General features: G+C 48.2%; 27 non-coding genes across 27 annotated transcripts; 13 read left to right on the top strand and 14 right to left on the bottom strand.

Annotated features, from left to right (window-relative positions):
• Positions 1-317: 317 nt before the first annotated feature.
• Trnaq-uug (transfer RNA glutamine (anticodon UUG)) lies at positions 318-389 on the bottom strand. The gene has a single exon. It is a non-coding gene; the product is annotated as a tRNA-Gln (tRNA).
• Positions 390-946: 557 nt separating this feature from the next.
• On the top strand, positions 947-1,018 carry Trnap-ugg (transfer RNA proline (anticodon UGG)). Its single transcript has one exon. It is a non-coding gene; the product is annotated as a tRNA-Pro (tRNA).
• A 507-nt stretch (positions 1,019-1,525) lies between these two features.
• Trnaq-uug (transfer RNA glutamine (anticodon UUG)) lies at positions 1,526-1,597 on the bottom strand. The gene has a single exon. It is a non-coding gene; the product is annotated as a tRNA-Gln (tRNA).
• Positions 1,598-2,154: 557 nt separating this feature from the next.
• Trnap-ugg (transfer RNA proline (anticodon UGG)) lies at positions 2,155-2,228 on the top strand. The gene has a single exon. It is a non-coding gene; the product is annotated as a tRNA-Pro (tRNA).
• Positions 2,229-2,733: 505 nt separating this feature from the next.
• Trnaq-uug (transfer RNA glutamine (anticodon UUG)) lies at positions 2,734-2,805 on the bottom strand. The gene has a single exon. It is a non-coding gene; the product is annotated as a tRNA-Gln (tRNA).
• Positions 2,806-3,362: 557 nt separating this feature from the next.
• Positions 3,363-3,434, top strand: Trnap-ugg (transfer RNA proline (anticodon UGG)). The gene has a single exon. It is a non-coding gene; the product is annotated as a tRNA-Pro (tRNA).
• Positions 3,435-3,941: 507 nt separating this feature from the next.
• On the bottom strand, positions 3,942-4,013 carry Trnaq-uug (transfer RNA glutamine (anticodon UUG)). The gene has a single exon. It is a non-coding gene; the product is annotated as a tRNA-Gln (tRNA).
• Positions 4,014-4,570: 557 nt separating this feature from the next.
• On the top strand, positions 4,571-4,644 carry Trnap-ugg (transfer RNA proline (anticodon UGG)). Its single transcript has one exon. It is a non-coding gene; the product is annotated as a tRNA-Pro (tRNA).
• A 505-nt stretch (positions 4,645-5,149) lies between these two features.
• Positions 5,150-5,221, bottom strand: Trnaq-uug (transfer RNA glutamine (anticodon UUG)). Its single transcript has one exon. It is a non-coding gene; the product is annotated as a tRNA-Gln (tRNA).
• A 557-nt stretch (positions 5,222-5,778) lies between these two features.
• Positions 5,779-5,850, top strand: Trnap-ugg (transfer RNA proline (anticodon UGG)). Its single transcript has one exon. It is a non-coding gene; the product is annotated as a tRNA-Pro (tRNA).
• A 507-nt stretch (positions 5,851-6,357) lies between these two features.
• On the bottom strand, positions 6,358-6,429 carry Trnaq-uug (transfer RNA glutamine (anticodon UUG)). The gene has a single exon. It is a non-coding gene; the product is annotated as a tRNA-Gln (tRNA).
• A 557-nt stretch (positions 6,430-6,986) lies between these two features.
• Trnap-ugg (transfer RNA proline (anticodon UGG)) lies at positions 6,987-7,058 on the top strand. Its single transcript has one exon. It is a non-coding gene; the product is annotated as a tRNA-Pro (tRNA).
• A 507-nt stretch (positions 7,059-7,565) lies between these two features.
• Positions 7,566-7,637, bottom strand: Trnaq-uug (transfer RNA glutamine (anticodon UUG)). The gene has a single exon. It is a non-coding gene; the product is annotated as a tRNA-Gln (tRNA).
• A 557-nt stretch (positions 7,638-8,194) lies between these two features.
• On the top strand, positions 8,195-8,266 carry Trnap-ugg (transfer RNA proline (anticodon UGG)). Its single transcript has one exon. It is a non-coding gene; the product is annotated as a tRNA-Pro (tRNA).
• A 507-nt stretch (positions 8,267-8,773) lies between these two features.
• Positions 8,774-8,845, bottom strand: Trnaq-uug (transfer RNA glutamine (anticodon UUG)). The gene has a single exon. It is a non-coding gene; the product is annotated as a tRNA-Gln (tRNA).
• A 557-nt stretch (positions 8,846-9,402) lies between these two features.
• Positions 9,403-9,476, top strand: Trnap-ugg (transfer RNA proline (anticodon UGG)). Its single transcript has one exon. It is a non-coding gene; the product is annotated as a tRNA-Pro (tRNA).
• Positions 9,477-9,981: 505 nt separating this feature from the next.
• Positions 9,982-10,053, bottom strand: Trnaq-uug (transfer RNA glutamine (anticodon UUG)). The gene has a single exon. It is a non-coding gene; the product is annotated as a tRNA-Gln (tRNA).
• Positions 10,054-10,609: 556 nt separating this feature from the next.
• On the top strand, positions 10,610-10,681 carry Trnap-ugg (transfer RNA proline (anticodon UGG)). The gene has a single exon. It is a non-coding gene; the product is annotated as a tRNA-Pro (tRNA).
• Positions 10,682-11,188: 507 nt separating this feature from the next.
• On the bottom strand, positions 11,189-11,260 carry Trnaq-uug (transfer RNA glutamine (anticodon UUG)). Its single transcript has one exon. It is a non-coding gene; the product is annotated as a tRNA-Gln (tRNA).
• A 556-nt stretch (positions 11,261-11,816) lies between these two features.
• Positions 11,817-11,888, top strand: Trnap-ugg (transfer RNA proline (anticodon UGG)). The gene has a single exon. It is a non-coding gene; the product is annotated as a tRNA-Pro (tRNA).
• Positions 11,889-12,395: 507 nt separating this feature from the next.
• Positions 12,396-12,467, bottom strand: Trnaq-uug (transfer RNA glutamine (anticodon UUG)). The gene has a single exon. It is a non-coding gene; the product is annotated as a tRNA-Gln (tRNA).
• Positions 12,468-13,024: 557 nt separating this feature from the next.
• Positions 13,025-13,098, top strand: Trnap-ugg (transfer RNA proline (anticodon UGG)). The gene has a single exon. It is a non-coding gene; the product is annotated as a tRNA-Pro (tRNA).
• Positions 13,099-13,603: 505 nt separating this feature from the next.
• Positions 13,604-13,675, bottom strand: Trnaq-uug (transfer RNA glutamine (anticodon UUG)). The gene has a single exon. It is a non-coding gene; the product is annotated as a tRNA-Gln (tRNA).
• A 556-nt stretch (positions 13,676-14,231) lies between these two features.
• On the top strand, positions 14,232-14,303 carry Trnap-ugg (transfer RNA proline (anticodon UGG)). The gene has a single exon. It is a non-coding gene; the product is annotated as a tRNA-Pro (tRNA).
• A 507-nt stretch (positions 14,304-14,810) lies between these two features.
• On the bottom strand, positions 14,811-14,882 carry Trnaq-uug (transfer RNA glutamine (anticodon UUG)). The gene has a single exon. It is a non-coding gene; the product is annotated as a tRNA-Gln (tRNA).
• Positions 14,883-15,439: 557 nt separating this feature from the next.
• Positions 15,440-15,513, top strand: Trnap-ugg (transfer RNA proline (anticodon UGG)). Its single transcript has one exon. It is a non-coding gene; the product is annotated as a tRNA-Pro (tRNA).
• A 478-nt stretch (positions 15,514-15,991) lies between these two features.
• On the bottom strand, positions 15,992-16,063 carry Trnaq-uug (transfer RNA glutamine (anticodon UUG)). The gene has a single exon. It is a non-coding gene; the product is annotated as a tRNA-Gln (tRNA).
• Positions 16,064-16,516: the final 453 nt, after the last annotated feature.

The following is a 16,516-nucleotide window of genomic DNA, read 5'->3' as shown; positions in this document are numbered from 1 at the left end:
CGTACAACGATTCTATTCGTTCCCCAGGAACTAGTACATCGCATGCAAGTTTGGTAAATGCATGCGCATGCAGCACCCAAAACGGTGAGATGTCTTTCCTGCGGGGAGGAACAGCTGAGGTCGTCTTCTCGCAGTTGAACCCCTTACGTCCCGTTATTAATCCTAGTAGCAAAAGCATAAGCATTTGGAGCGCTCCCCATTCACGTGTGGACTGCTATTAAAATTTTGCATTTCATGATCCTAGTTAAATTTCTGCATATACAATTCCAACCACCGGCTCGTACACATTTCTAGAAACGATCGCAAAACACAGCGTCAGGTTCCACCGAGACTCGAACTCGGATCGCTGGATTCAAAGTCCAGAGTGCTAACCATTACACCATGGAACCGGATGCCTGTAGCGCTCTTAAATTCAGTGGTATCATGTAATTAAGCCCATAAGATGCGATGTCACTACACGTATGGTCCTCAGGAAGTGTTTGCGTGGCTAATGAAGCAACCAAGTAGGCTGGAAGTGGAAGGAGCACCTTCGAATGTAGCGAGAATTCTTGCCAGTATTCGTACATGAAGTGATGTCGAAGGATCAGGTAATCAAAATCGCGAAACAGCCACTTTCGTATGGCGGATGCTTTGTGCTGGAAGCAGCCTAGCTATGAAAACAGCTATGGACACAGAGTACTGTCGAAAACTGCGTGCTGACACAGAACGCTACGTAGTGGGCGGATTGTTCGTGACACGATAACATTTGCACTACACACGGTCGAAATACTGTCACACAACTCAAGCAGCTCTTTCAGCATTCACATACACTGGTGTTCAGCACAGCGCATGCTGTAGGTGTCAGATTAAGAAACCTCTTTGAGAATATGGTCCAGCTAGGATGCTGCAAGTAGCAAGTGCGGCAAGATCTCAGTAGGTGGCGGGGTGCAGACTTGCTTACTTGTGCGGCCTGTTGGTCTAGGGGTATGATTCCTGCTTTGGGTGCAGGAGGTCCCGGGTTCAAATCCCGGACAGGCCCTACTTTTCACTTTCGCGACAACCCAGCACTACGATAAACTTGCGAGTCTCTGAAAGTAAGCCATGCAGCAGGACAAACTGCATGTCGGGCCACCGGCCCATGAGACTCTCAGGTGCGTCTTATGGAAAGCAATCTACGTGGCAGGATTAAGCCGTCTCCGCTTACTTATATCTATACGTAAAGACTGGCACGTACAACGATTCTATTCGTTCCCCAGGAACTAGTACATCGCATGCAAGTTTGGTAAATGAATGCGCATGCAGCACCCAAAACGGTGAGATGTCTTTCCTGCGGGGAGGAACAGCTGAGGTCGTCTTCTCGCAGTTGAACCCCTTACGTCCCGTTATTAATCCTAGTAGCAAAAGCATAAGCATTTGGAGCGCTCCCCATTCACGTGTGGACTGCTATTAACATTTTGCATTTCATGATCCTAGTTAAATTTCTGCATATACAATTCCAACCACCGGCTCGTACACATTTCTAGAAACGATCGCAAAACACAGCGTCAGGTTCCACCGAGACTCGAACTCGGATCGCTGGATTCAAAGTCCAGAGTGCTAACCATTACACCATGGAACCGGATGCCTGTAGCGCTCTTAAATTCAGTGGTATCATGTAATTAAGCCCATAAGATGCGATGTCATTACACGTATGGTCCTCAGGAAGTGTTTGCGTGGCTAATGAAGCAACCAAGTAGGCTGGAAGTGGAAGGAGCACCTTCGAATGTAGCGAGAATTCTTGCCAGTATTCGTACATGAAGTGATGTCGAAGGATCAGGTAATCAAAATCGCGAAACAGCCACTTTCGTATGGCGGATGCTTTGTGCTGGAAGCAGCCTAGCTATGAAAACAGCTATGGACACAGAGTACTGTCGAAAACTGCGTGCAGACACAGAACGCTACGTAGTGGGCGGATTGTTCGTGACACGATAACATTTGCACTACACACGGTCGAAATACTGTCACACAACTCAAGCAGCTCTTTCAGCATTCACATACACTGGTGTTCAGCACAGCGCATGTTGTAGGTGTCAGATTAAGAAACCTCTTTGAGAATATGGTCCAGCTAGGATGCTGCAAGTAGCAAGTGCGGCAAGATCTCAGTAGGTGGCGCGGTGCAGACTTGCTTACTTGTGCCGCCTGTTGGTCTAGGGGTATGATTCCTGCTTTGGGTGCAGGAGGTCCCGGGTTCAAATCCCGGACAGGCCCTACTTTTCACTTTCGCGACAACCCAGCACTACGATAAACTTGCGAGTCTCTGAAAGTAAGCCATGCAGCAGGACAAACTGCATGTCGGGCCACCGGCCCATGAGACTCTCAGGTGCGTCTTATGGAAAGCAATCTACGTGGCAGGATTAAGCCGTCTCCGCTTACTTATATCTATACGTAAAGACTGGCACGTACAGCGATTCTATTCGTTCCCCAGGAACTAGTACATCGCATGCAAGTTTGGTAAATGCATGCGCATGCAGCACCCAAAACGGTGAGATGTCTTTCCTGCGGGGAGGAACAGCTGAGGTCGTCTTCTCGCAGTTGAACCCCTTACGTCCCGTTATTAATCCTAGTAGCAAAAGCATAAGCATTTGGAGCGCTCCCCATTCACGTGTGGACTGCTATTAACATTTTGCATTTCATGATCCTAGTTAAATTTCTGCATATACAATTCCAACCACCGGCTCGTACACATTTCTAGAAACGATCGCAAAACACAGCGTCAGGTTCCACCGAGACTCGAACTCGGATCGCTGGATTCAAAGTCCAGAGTGCTAACCATTACACCATGGAACCGGATGCCTGTAGCGCTCTTAAATTCAGTGGTATCATGTAATTAAGCCCATAAGATGCGATGTCATTACACGTATGGTCCTCAGGAAGTGTTTGCGTGGCTAATGAAGCAACCAAGTAGGCTGGAAGTGGAAGGAGCACCTTCGAATGTAGCGAGAATTCTTGCCAGTATTCGTACATGAAGTGATGTCGAAGGATCAGGTAATCAAAATCGCGAAACAGCCACTTTCGTATGGCGGATGCTTTGTGCTGGAAGCAGCCTAGCTATGAAAACAGCTATGGACACAGAGTACTGTCGAAAACTGCGTGCTGACACAGAACGCTACGTAGTGGGCGGATTGTTCGTGACACGATAACATTTGCACTACACACGGTCGAAATACTGTCACACAACTCAAGCAGCTCTTTCAGCATTCACATACACTGGTGTTCAGCACAGCGCATGCTGTAGGTGTCAGATTAAGAAACCTCTTTGAGAATATGGTCCAGCTAGGATGCTGCAAGTAGCAAGTGCGGCAAGATCTCAGTAGGTGGCGGGGTGCAGACTTGCTTACTTGTGCGGCCTGTTGGTCTAGGGGTATGATTCCTGCTTTGGGTGCAGGAGGTCCCGGGTTCAAATCCCGGACAGGCCCTACTTTTCACTTTCGCGACAACCCAGCACTACGATAAACTTGCGAGTCTCTGAAAGTAAGCCATGCAGCAGGACAAACTGCATGTCGGGCCACCGGCCCATGAGACTCTCAGGTGCGTCTTATGGAAAGCAATCTACGTGGCAGGATTAAGCCGTCTCCGCTTACTTATATCTATACGTAAAGACTGGCACGTACAACGATTCTATTCGTTCCCCAGGAACTAGTACATCGCATGCAAGTTTGGTAAATGAATGCGCATGCAGCACCCAAAACGGTGAGATGTCTTTCCTGCGGGGAGGAACAGCTGAGGTCGTCTTCCCGCAGTTGAACCCCTTACGTCCCGTTATTAATCCTAGTAGCAAAAGCATAAGCATTTGGAGCGCTCCCCATTCACGTGTGGACTGCTATTAACATTTTGCATTTCATGATCCTAGTTAAATTTCTGCATATACAATTCCAACCACCGGCTCGTACACATTTCTAGAAACGATCGCAAAACACAGCGTCAGGTTCCACCGAGACTCGAACTCGGATCGCTGGATTCAAAGTCCAGAGTGCTAACCATTACACCATGGAACCGGATGCCTGTAGCGCTCTTAAATTCAGTGGTATCATGTAATTAAGCCCATAAGATGCGATGTCATTACACGTATGGTCCTCAGGAAGTGTTTGCGTGGCTAATGAAGCAACCAAGTAGGCTGGAAGTGGAAGGAGCACCTTCGAATGTAGCGAGAATTCTTGCCAGTATTCGTACATGAAGTGATGTCGAAGGATCAGGTAATCAAAATCGCGAAACAGCCACTTTCGTATGGCGGATGCTTTGTGCTGGAAGCAGCCTAGCTATGAAAACAGCTATGGACACAGAGTACTGTCGAAAACTGCGTGCAGACACAGAACGCTACGTAGTGGGCGGATTGTTCGTGACACGATAACATTTGCACTACACACGGTCGAAATACTGTCACACAACTCAAGCAGCTCTTTCAGCATTCACATACACTGGTGTTCAGCACAGCGCATGTTGTAGGTGTCAGATTAAGAAACCTCTTTGAGAATATGGTCCAGCTAGGATGCTGCAAGTAGCAAGTGCGGCAAGATCTCAGTAGGTGGCGCGGTGCAGACTTGCTTACTTGTGCCGCCTGTTGGTCTAGGGGTATGATTCCTGCTTTGGGTGCAGGAGGTCCCGGGTTCAAATCCCGGACAGGCCCTACTTTTCACTTTCGCGACAACCCAGCACTACGATAAACTTGCGAGTCTCTGAAAGTAAGCCATGCAGCAGGACAAACTGCATGTCGGGCCACCGGCCCATGAGACTCTCAGGTGCGTCTTATGGAAAGCAATCTACGTGGCAGGATTAAGCCGTCTCCGCTTACTTATATCTATACGTAAAGACTGGCACGTACAGCGATTCTATTCGTTCCCCAGGAACTAGTACATCGCATGCAAGTTTGGTAAATGAATGCGCATGCAGCACCCAAAACGGTGAGATGTCTTTCCTGCGGGGAGGAACAGCTGAGGTCGTCTTCTCGCAGTTGAACCCCTTACGTCCCGTTATTAATCCTAGTAGCAAAAGCATAAGCATTTGGAGCGCTCCCCATTCACGTGTGGACTGCTATTAACATTTTGCATTTCATGATCCTAGTTAAATTTCTGCACATACAATTCCAACCACCGGCTCGTACACATTTCTAGAAACGATCGCAAAACACAGCGTCAGGTTCCACCGAGACTCGAACTCGGATCGCTGGATTCAAAGTCCAGAGTGCTAACCATTACACCATGGAACCGGATGCCTGTAGCGCTCTTAAATTCAGTGGTATCATGTAATTAAGCCCATAAGATGCGATGTCATTACACGTATGGTCCTCAGGAAGTGTTTGCGTGGCTAATGAAGCAACCAAGTAGGCTGGAAGTGGAAGGAGCACCTTCGAATGTAGCGAGAATTCTTGCCAGTATTCGTACATGAAGTGATGTCGAAGGATCAGGTAATCAAAATCGCGAAACAGCCACTTTCGTATGGCGGATGCTTTGTGCTGGAAGCAGCCTAGCTATGAAAACAGCTATGGACACAGAGTACTGTCGAAAACTGCGTGCAGACACAGAACGCTACGTAGTGGGCGGATTGTTCGTGACACGATAACATTTGCACTACACACGGTCGAAATACTGTCACACAACTCAAGCAGCTCTTTCAGCATTCACATACACTGGTGTTCAGCACAGCGCATGCTGTAGGTGTCAGATTAAGAAACGTCTTTGAGAATATGGTCCAGCTAGGATGCTGCAAGTAGCAAGTGCGGCAAGATCTCAGTAGGTGGCGGGGTGCAGACTTGCTTACTTGTGCGGCCTGTTGGTCTAGGGGTATGATTCCTGCTTTGGGTGCAAGAGGTCCCGGGTTCAAATCCCGGACAGGCCCTACTTTTCACTTTCGCGACAACCCAGCACTACGATAAACTTGCGAGTCTCTGAAAGTAAGCCATGCAGCAGGACAAACTGCATGTCGGGCCACCGGCCCATGAGACTCTCAGGTGCGTCTTATGGAAAGCAATCTACGTGGCAGGATTAAGCCGTCTCCGCTTACTTATATCTATACGTAAAGACTGGCACGTACAACGATTCTATTCGTTCCCCAGGAACTAGTACATCGCATGCAAGTTTGGTAAATGCATGCGCATGCAGCACCCAAAACGGTGAGATGTCTTTCCTGCGGGGAGGAACAGCTGAGGTCGTCTTCTCGCAGTTGAACCCCTTACGTCCCGTTATTAATCCTAGTAGCAAAAGCATAAGCATTTGGAGCGCTCCCCATTCACGTGTGGACTGCTATTAACATTTTGCATTTCATGATCCTAGTTAAATTTCTGCATATACAATTCCAACCACCGGCTCGTACACATTTCTAGAAACGATCGCAAAACACAGCGTCAGGTTCCACCGAGACTCGCACTCGGATCGCTGGATTCAAAGTCCAGAGCGCTAACCATTACACCATGGAACCTAATGCCTGTAGCGCTCTTAAATTCAGTGGTATCATGTAATTAAGCCCATAAGATGCGATGTCATTACACGTATGGTCCTCAGGAAGTGTTTGCGTGGCTAATGAAGCAACCAAGTAGGCAGGAAGTGGAAGGAGCACCTTCGAATGTAGCGAGAATTCTTGCCAGTATTCGTACATGAAGTGATGTCGAAGGATCAGGTAATCAAAATCGCGAAACAGCCACTTTCGTATGGCGGATGCTTTGTGCTGGAAGCAGCCTAGCTATGAAAACAGCTATGGACACAGAGTACTGTCGAAAACTGCGTGCTGACACAGAACGCTACGTAGTGGGCGGATTGTTCGTGACACGATAACATTTGCACTACACACGGTCGAAATACTGTCACACAACTCAAGCAGCTCTTTCAGCATTCACATACACTGGTGTTCAGCACAGCGCATGTTGTAGGTGTCAGATTAAGAAACCTCTTTGAGAATATGGTCCAGCTAGGATGCTGCAAGTAGCAAGTGCGGCAAGATCTCAGTAGGTGGCGCGGTGCAGACTTGCTTACTTGTGCGGCCTGTTGGTCTAGGGGTATGATTCCTGCTTTGGGTGCAGGAGGTCCCGGGTTCAAATCCCGGACAGGCCCTACTTTTCACTTTCGCGACAACCCAGCACTACGATAAACTTGCGAGTCTCTGAAAGTAAGCCATGCAGCAGGACAAACTGCATGTCGGGCCACCGGCCCATGAGACTCTCAGGTGCGTCTTATGGAAAGCAATCTACGTGGCAGGATTAAGCCGTCTCCGCTTACTTATATCTATACGTAAAGACTGGCACGTACTACTATTCTATTCGTTCCCCAGGAACTAGTACATCGCATGCAAGTTTGGTAAATGAATGCGCATGCAGCACCCAAAACGGTGAGATGTCTTTCCTGCGGGGAGGAACAGCTGAGGTCGTCTTCTCGCAGTTGAACCCCTTACGTCCCGTTATTAATCCTAGTAGCAAAAGCATAAGCATTTGGAGCGCTCCCCATTCACGTGTGGACTGCTATTAACATTTTGCATTACATGATCCTAGTTAAATTTCTGCATATACAATTCCAACCACCGGCTCGTACACATTTCTAGAAACGATCGCAAAACACAGCGTCAGGTTCCACCGAGACTCGAACTCGGATCGCTGGATTCAATGTCCAGAGCGCTAACCATTACACCATGGAACCGAATGCCTGTTGCGCTCTTAAATTCAGTGGTATCATGTAATTAAGCCCATAAGATGCGATGTCATTACACGTATGGTCCTCAGGAAGTGTTTGCGTGGCTAATGAAGCAACCAAGTAGGCAGGAAGTGGAAGGAGCACCTTCGAATGTAGCGAGAATTCTTGCCAGTATTCGTACATGAAGTGATGTCGAAGGATCAGGTAATCAAAATCGCGAAACAGCCACTTTCGTATGGCGGATGCTTTGTGCTGGAAGCAGCCTAGCTATGAAAACAGCTATGGACACAGAGTACTGTCGAAAACTGCGTGCAGACACAGAACGCTACGTAGTGGGCGGATTGTTCGTGACACGATAACATTTGCACTACACACGGTCGAAATACTGTCACACAACTCAAGCAGCTCTTTCAGCATTCACATACACTGGTGTTCAGCACAGCGCATGCTGTAGGTGTCAGATTAAGAAACCTCTTTGAGAATATGGTCCAGCTAGGATGCTGCAAGTAGCAAGTGCGGCAAGATCTCAGTAGGTGGCGGGGTGCAGACTTGCTTACTTGTGCGGCCTGTTGGTCTAGGGGTATGATTCCTGCTTTGGGTGCAGGAGGTCCCGGGTTCAAATCCCGGACAGGCCCTACTTTTCACTTTCGCGACAACCCAGCACTACGATAAACTTGCGAGTCTCTGAAAGTAAGCCATGCAGCAGGACAAACTGCATGTCGGGCCACCGGCCCATGAGACTCTCAGGTGCGTCTTATGGAAAGCAATCTACGTGGCAGGATTAAGCCGTCTCCGCTTACTTATATCTATACGTAAAGACTGGCACGTACAACGATTCTATTCGTTCCCCAGGAACTAGTACATCGCATGCAAGTTTGGTAAATGCATGCGCATGCAGCACCCAAAACGGTGAGATGTCTTTCCTGCGGGGAGGAACAGCTGAGGTCGTCTTCTCGCAGTTGAACCCCTTACGTCCCGTTATTAATCCTAGTAGCAAAAGCATAAGCATTTGGAGCGCTCCCCATTCACGTGTGGACTGCTATTAACATTTTGCATTTCATGATCCTAGTTAAATTTCTGCATATACAATTCCAACCACCGGCTCGTACACATTTCTAGAAACGATCGCAAAACACAGCGTCAGGTTCCACCGAGACTCGCACTCGGATCGCTGGATTCAAAGTCCAGAGCGCTAACCATTACACCATGGAACCGAATGCCTGTAGCGCTCTTAAATTCAGTGGTATCATGTAATTAAGCCCATAAGATGCGATGTCATTACACGTATGGTCCTCAGGAAGTGTTTGCGTGGCTAATGAAGCAACCAAGTAGGCAGGAAGTGGAAGGAGCACCTTCGAATGTAGCGAGAATTCTTGCCAGTATTCGTACATGAAGTGATGTCGAAGGATCAGGTAATCAAAATCGCGAAACAGCCACTTTCGTATGGCGGATGCTTTGTGCTGGAAGCAGCCTAGCTATGAAAACAGCTATGGACACAGAGTACTGTCGAAAACTGCGTGCTGACACAGAACGCTACGTAGTGGGCGGATTGTTCGTGACACGATAACATTTGCACTACACACGGTCGAAATACTGTCACACAACTCAAGCAGCTCTTTCAGCATTCACATACACTGGTGTTCAGCACAGCGCATGTTGTAGGTGTCAGATTAAGAACCCTCTTTGAGAATATGGTCCAGCTAGGATGCTGCAAGTAGCAAGTGCGGCAAGATCTCAGTAGGTGGCGCGGTGCAGACTTGCTTACTTGTGCCGCCTGTTGGTCTAGGGGTATGATTCCTGCTTTGGGTGCAGGAGGTCCCGGGTTCAAATCCCGGACAGGCCCTACTTTTCACTTTCGCGACAACCCAGCACTACGATAAACTTGCGAGTCTCTGAAAGTAAGCCATGCAGCAGGACAAACTGCATGTCGGGCCACCGGCCCATGAGACTCTCAGGTGCGTCTTATGGAAAGCAATCTACGTGGCTGGATTAAGCCGTCTCCGCTTACTTATATCTATACGTAAAGACTGGCACGTACAACGATTCTATTCGTTCCCCAGGAACTAGTACATCGCATGCAAGTTTGGTAAATGAATGCGCATGCAGCACCCAAAACGGTGAGATGTCTTTCCTGCGGGGAGGAACAGCTGAGGTCGTCTTCTCGCAGTTGAACCCCTTACGTCCCGTTATTAATCCTAGTAGCAAAAGCATAAGCATTTGGAGCGCTCCCCATTCACGTGTGGACTGCTATTAACATTTTGCATTTCATGATCCTAGTTAAATTTCTGCACATACAATTCCAACCACCGGCTCGTACACATTTCTAGAAACGATCGCAAAACACAGCGTCAGGTTCCACCGAGACTCGAACTCGGATCGCTGGATTCAAAGTCCAGAGTGCTAACCATTACACCATGGAACCGGATGCCTGTAGCGCTCTTAAATTCAGTGGTATCATGTAATTAAGCCCATAAGATGCGATGTCATTACACGTATGGTCCTCAGGAAGTGTTTCCGTGGCTAATGAAGCAACCAAGTAGGCTGGAAGTGGAAGGAGCACCTTCGAATGTAGCGAGAATTCTTGCCAGTATTCGTACATGAAGTGATGTCGAAGGATCAGGTAATCAAAATCGCGAAACAGCCACTTTCGTATGGCGGATGCTTTGTGCTGGAAGCAGCCTAGCTATGAAAACAGCTATGGACACAGAGTACTGTCGAAAACTGCGTGCAGACACAGAACGCTACGTAGTGGGCGGATTGTTCGTGACACGATAACATTTGCACTACACACGGTCGAAATACTGTCACACAACTCAAGCAGCTCTTTCAGCATTCACATACACTGGTGTTCAGCACAGCGCATGCTGTAGGTGTCAGATTAAGAAACCTCTTTGAGAATATGGTCCAGCTAGGATGCTGCAAGTAGCAAGTGCGGCAAGATCTCAGTAGGTGGCGGGGTGCAAACTTGCTTACTTGGCGGCCTGTTGGTCTAGGGGTATGACTCCTGCTTTGGGTGCAGGAGGTCCCGGATTCAAATCCCGGACAGGCCCTACTTTTCACTTTCGCGACAACCCAGCACTACGATAAACTTGCGAGTCTCTGAAAGTAAGCCATGCAGCAGGAGAAACTGCATGTCGGGCCACCGGCCCATGAGACTCTCAGGTGCGTCTTATGGAAAGCAATCTACGTGGCAGGATTAAGCCGTCTCCGCTTACTTATATCTATACGTAAAGACTGGCACGTACAACGATTCTATTCGTTCCCCAGGAACTAGTACATCGCATGCAAGTTTGGTAAATGAATGCGCATGCAGCACCCAAAACGGTGAGATGTCTTTCCTGCGGGGAGGAACAGCTGAGGTCGTCTTCTCGCAGTTGAACCCCTTACGTCCCGTTATTAATCCTAGTAGCAAAAGCATAAGCATTTGGAGCGCTCCCCATTCACGTGTGGACTGCTATTAACATTTTGCATTTCATGATCCTAGTTAAATTTCTGCACATACAATTCCAACCACCGGCTCGTACACATTTCTAGAAACGATCGCAAAACACAGCGTCAGGTTCCACCGAGACTCGAACTCGGATCGCTGGATTCAAAGTCCAGAGTGCTAACCATTACACCATGGAACCGGATGCCTGTAGCGCTCTTAAATTCAGTGGTATCATGTAATTAAGCCCATAAGATGCGATGTCATTACACGTATGGTCCTCAGGAAGTGTTTGCGTGGCTAATGAAGCAACCAAGTAGGCTGGAAGTGGAAGGAGCACCTTCGAATGTAGCGAGAATTCTTGCCAGTATTCGTACATGAAGTGATGTCGAAGGATCAGGTAATCAAAATCGCGAAACAGCCACTTTCGTATGGCGGATGCTTTGTGCTGGAAGCAGCCTAGCTATGAAAACAGCTATGGACACAGAGTACTGTCGAAAACTGCGTGCAGACACAGAACGCTACGTAGTGGGCGGATTGTTCGTGACACGATAACATTTGCACTACACACGGTCGAAATACTGTCACACAACTCAAGCAGCTCTTTCAGCATTCACATACACTGGTGTTCAGCACAGCGCATGTTGTAGGTGTCAGATTAAGAAACCTCTTTGAGAATATGGTCCAGCTAGGATGCTGCAAGTAGCAAGTGCGGCAAGATCTCAGTAGGTGGCGGGGTGCAAACTTGCTTACTTGGCGGCCTGTTGGTCTAGGGGTATGATTCCTGCTTTGGGTGCAGGAGGTCCCGGATTCAAATCCCGGACAGGCCCTACTTTTCACTTTCGCGACAACCCAGCACTACGATAAACTTGCGAGTCTCTGAAAGTAAGCCATGCAGCAGGAGAAACTGCATGTCGGGCCACCGGCCCATGAGACTCTCAGGTGCGTCTTATGGAAAGCAATCTACGTGGCAGGATTAAGCCGTCTCCGCTTACTTATATCTATACGTAAAGACTGGCACGTACAACGATTCTATTCGTTCCCCAGGAACTAGTACATCGCATGCAAGTTTGGTAAATGAATGCGCATGCAGCACCCAAAACGGTGAGATGTCTTTCCTGCGGGGAGGAACAGCTGAGGTCGTCTTCTCGCAGTTGAACCCCTTACGTCCCGTTATTAATCCTAGTAGCAAAAGCATAAGCATTTGGAGCGCTCCCCATTCACGTGTGGACTGCTATTAACATTTTGCATTTCATGATCCTAGTTAAATTTCTGCACATACAATTCCAACCACCGGCTCGTACACATTTCTAGAAACGATCGCAAAACACAGCGTCAGGTTCCACCGAGACTCGAACTCGGATCGCTGGATTCAAAGTCCAGAGTGCTAACCATTACACCATGGAACCGGATGCCTGTAGCGCTCTTAAATTCAGTGGTATCATGTAATTAAGCCCATAAGATGCGATGTCATTACACGTATGGTCCTCAGGAAGTGTTTGCGTGGCTAATGAAGCAACCAAGTAGGCTGGAAGTGGAAGGAGCACCTTCGAATGTAGCGAGAATTCTTGCCAGTATTCGTACATGAAGTGATGTCGAAGGATCAGGTAATCAAAATCGCGAAACAGCCACTTTCGTATGGCGGATGCTTTGTGCTGGAAGCAGCCTAGCTATGAAAACAGCTATGGACACAGAGTACTGTCGAAAACTGCGTGCAGACACAGAACGCTACGTAGTGGGCGGATTGTTCGTGACACGATAACATTTGCACTACACACGGTCGAAATACTGTCACACAACTCAAGCAGCTCTTTCAGCATTCACATACACTGGTGTTCAGCACAGCGCATGTTGTAGGTGTCAGATTAAGAAACCTCTTTGAGAATATGGTCCAGCTAGGATGCTGCAAGTAGCAAGTGCGGCAAGATCTCAGTAGGTGGCGCGGTGCAGACTTGCTTACTTGTGCCGCCTGTTGGTCTAGGGGTATGATTCCTGCTTTGGGTGCAGGAGGTCCCGGGTTCAAATCCCGGACAGGCCCTACTTTTCACTTTCGCGACAACCCAGCACTACAATAAACTTGCGAGTCTCTGAAAGTAAGCCATGCAGCAGGACAAACTGCATGTCGGGCCACCGGCCCATGAGACTCTCAGGTGCGTCTTATGGAAAGCAATCTACGTGGCAGGATTAAGCCGTCTCCGCTTACTTATATCTATACGTAAAGACTGGCACGTACAACGATTCTATTCGTTCCCCAGGAACTAGTACATCGCATGAAAGTTTGGTAAATGAATGCGCATGCAGCACCCAAAACGGTGAGATGTCTTTCCTGCGGGGAGGAACAGCTGAGGTCGTCTTCTCGCAGTTGAACCCCTTACGTCCCGTTATTAATCCTAGTAGCAAAAGCATAAGCATTTGGAGCGCTCCCCATTCACGTGTGGACTGCTATTAACATTTTGCATTTCATGATCCTAGTTAAATTTCTGCACATACAATTCCAACCACCGGCTCGTACACATTTCTAGAAACGATCGCAAAACACAGCGTCAGGTTCCACCGAGACTCGAACTCGGATCGCTGGATTCAAAGTCCAGAGTGCTAACCATTACACCATGGAACCGGATGCCTGTAGCGCTCTTAAATTCAGTGGTATCATGTAATTAAGCCCATAAGATGCGATGTCATTACACGTATGGTCCTCAGGAAGTGTTTGCGTGGCTAATGAAGCAACCAAGTAGGCTGGAAGTGGAAGGAGCACCTTCGAATGTAGCGAGAATTCTTGCCAGTATTCGTACATGAAGTGATGTCGAAGGATCAGGTAATCAAAATCGCGAAACAGCCACTTTCGTATGGCGGATGCTTTGTGCTGGAAGCAGCCTAGCTATGAAAACAGCTATGGACACAGAGTACTGTCGAAAACTGCGTGCAGACACAGAACGCTACGTAGTGGGCGGATTGTTCGTGACACGATAACATTTGCACTACACACGGTCGAAATACTGTCACACAACTCAAGCAGCTCTTTCAGCATTCACATACACTGGTGTTCAGCACAGCGCATGTTGTAGGTGTCAGATTAAGAAACCTCTTTGAGAATATGGTCCAGCTAGGATGCTGCAAGTAGCAAGTGCGGCAAGATCTCAGTAGGTGGCGGGGTGCAGACTTGCTTACTTGGCGGCCTGTTGGTCTAGGGGTATGATTCCTGCTTTGGGTGCAGGAGGTCCCGGATTCAAATCCCGGACAGGCCCTACTTTTCACTTTCGCGACAATCCAGCACTACGATAAACTTGCGAGTCTCTGAAAGTAAGCCATGCAGCAGGAGAAACTGCATGTCGGGCCACCGGCCCATGAGACTCTCAGGTGCGTCTTATGGAAAGCAATCTACGTGGCAGGATTAAGCCGTCTCCGCTTACTTATATCTATACGTAAAGACTGGCACGTACAACGATTCTATTCGTTCCCCAGGAACTAGTACATCGCATGCAAGTTTGGTAAATGAATGCGCATGCAGCACCCAAAACGGTGAGATGTCTTTCCTGCGGGGAGGAACAGCTGAGGTCGTCTTCTCGCAGTTGAACCCCTTACGTCCCGTTATTAATCCTAGTAGCAAAAGCATAAGCATTTGGAGCGCTCCCCATTCACGTGTGGACTGCTATTAACATTTTGCATTTCATGATCCTAGTTAAATTTCTGCACATACAATTCCAACCACCGGCTCGTACACATTTCTAGAAACGATCGCAAAACACAGCGTCAGGTTCCACCGAGACTCGAACTCGGATCGCTGGATTCAAAGCCCAGAGTGCTAACCATTACACCATGGAACCTGATGCCTGTAGCGCTCTTAAATTCAGTGGTATCATGTAATTAAGCCCATAAGATGCGATGTCATTACACGTATGGTCCTCAGGAAGTGTTTGCGTGGCTAATGAAGCAACCAAGTAGGCTGGAAGTGGAAGGAGCACCTTCGAATGTAGCGAGAATTCTTGCCAGTATTCGTACATGAAGTGATGTCGAAGGATCAGGTAATCAAAATCGCGAAACAGCCACTTTCGTATGGCGGATGCTTTGTGCTGGAAGCAGCCTAGCTATGAAAACAGCTATGGACACAGAGTACTGTCGAAAACTGCGTGCTGACACAGAACGCTACGTAGTGGGCGGATTGTTCGTGACACGATAACATTTGCACTACACACGGTCGAAATACTGTCACACAACTCAAGCAGCTCTTTCAGCATTCACATACACTGGTGTTCAGCACAGCGCATGTTGTAGGTGTCAGATTAAGAAACCTCTTTGAGAATATGGTCCAGCTAGGATGCTGCAAGTAGCAAGTGCGGCAAGATCTCAGTAGGTGGCGCGGTGCAGACTTGCTTACTTGTGCCGCCTGTTGGTCTAGGGGTATGATTCCTGCTTTGGGTGCAGGAGGTCCCGGGTTCAAATCCCGGACAGGCCCTACTTTTCACTTTCGCGACAACCCAGCACTACGATAAACTTGCGAGTCTCTGAAAGTAAGCCATGCAGCAGGACAAACTGCATGTCGGGCCACCGGCCCATGAGACTCTCAGGTGCGTCTTATGGAAAGCAATCTACGTGGCAGGATTAAGCCGTCTCCGCTTACTTATATCTATACGTAAAGACTGGCACGTACAACGATTCTATTCGTTCCCCAGGAACTAGTACATCGCATGAAAGTTTGGTAAATGAATGCGCATGCAGCACCCAAAACGGTGAGATGTCTTTCCTGCGGGGAGGAACAGCTGAGGTCGTCTTCTCGCAGTTGAACCCCTTACGTCCCGTTATTAATCCTAGTAGCAAAAGCATAAGCATTTGGAGCGCTCCCCATTCACGTGTGGACTGCTATTAACATTTTGCACATACAATTCCAACCACCGGCTCGTACACATTTCTAGAAACGATCGCAAAACACAGCGACAGGTTCCACCGAGACTCGAACTCGGATCGCTGGATTCAAAGTCCAGAGTGCTAACCATTACACCATGGAACCGGATGCCTGTAGCGCTCTTAAATTCAGTGGTATCATGTAATTAAGCCCATAAGATGCGATGTCATTACACGTATGGTCCTCAGGAAGTGTTTGCGTGGCTAATGAAGCAACCAAGTAGGCTGGAAGTGGAAGGAGCACCTTCGAATGTAGCGAGAATTCTTGCCAGTATTCGTACATGAAGTGATGTCGAAGGATCAGGTAATCAAAATCGCGAAACAGCCACTTTCGTATGGCGGATGCTTTGTGCTGGAAGCAGCCTAGCTATGAAAACAGCTATGGACACAGAGTACTGTCGAAAACTGCGTGCAGACACAGAACGCTACGTAGTGGGCGGATTGTTCGTGACACGATAACATTTGCACTACACACGGTCGAAATACTGTCACACAACTCAAGCAGCTCTTTCAGCATTCACATACACTGGTGTTCAGCACAGCGCATGTTGTAGGTGTC

This window comes from Schistocerca serialis, chromosome 2 (assembly GCF_023864345.2).
Source record: "Schistocerca serialis cubense isolate TAMUIC-IGC-003099 chromosome 2, iqSchSeri2.2, whole genome shotgun sequence".
Classification (NCBI taxonomy): Eukaryota; Metazoa; Arthropoda; class Insecta; order Orthoptera; family Acrididae; genus Schistocerca; species Schistocerca serialis.
This window is presented reverse-complemented; position numbering and strand designations above follow the sequence as displayed.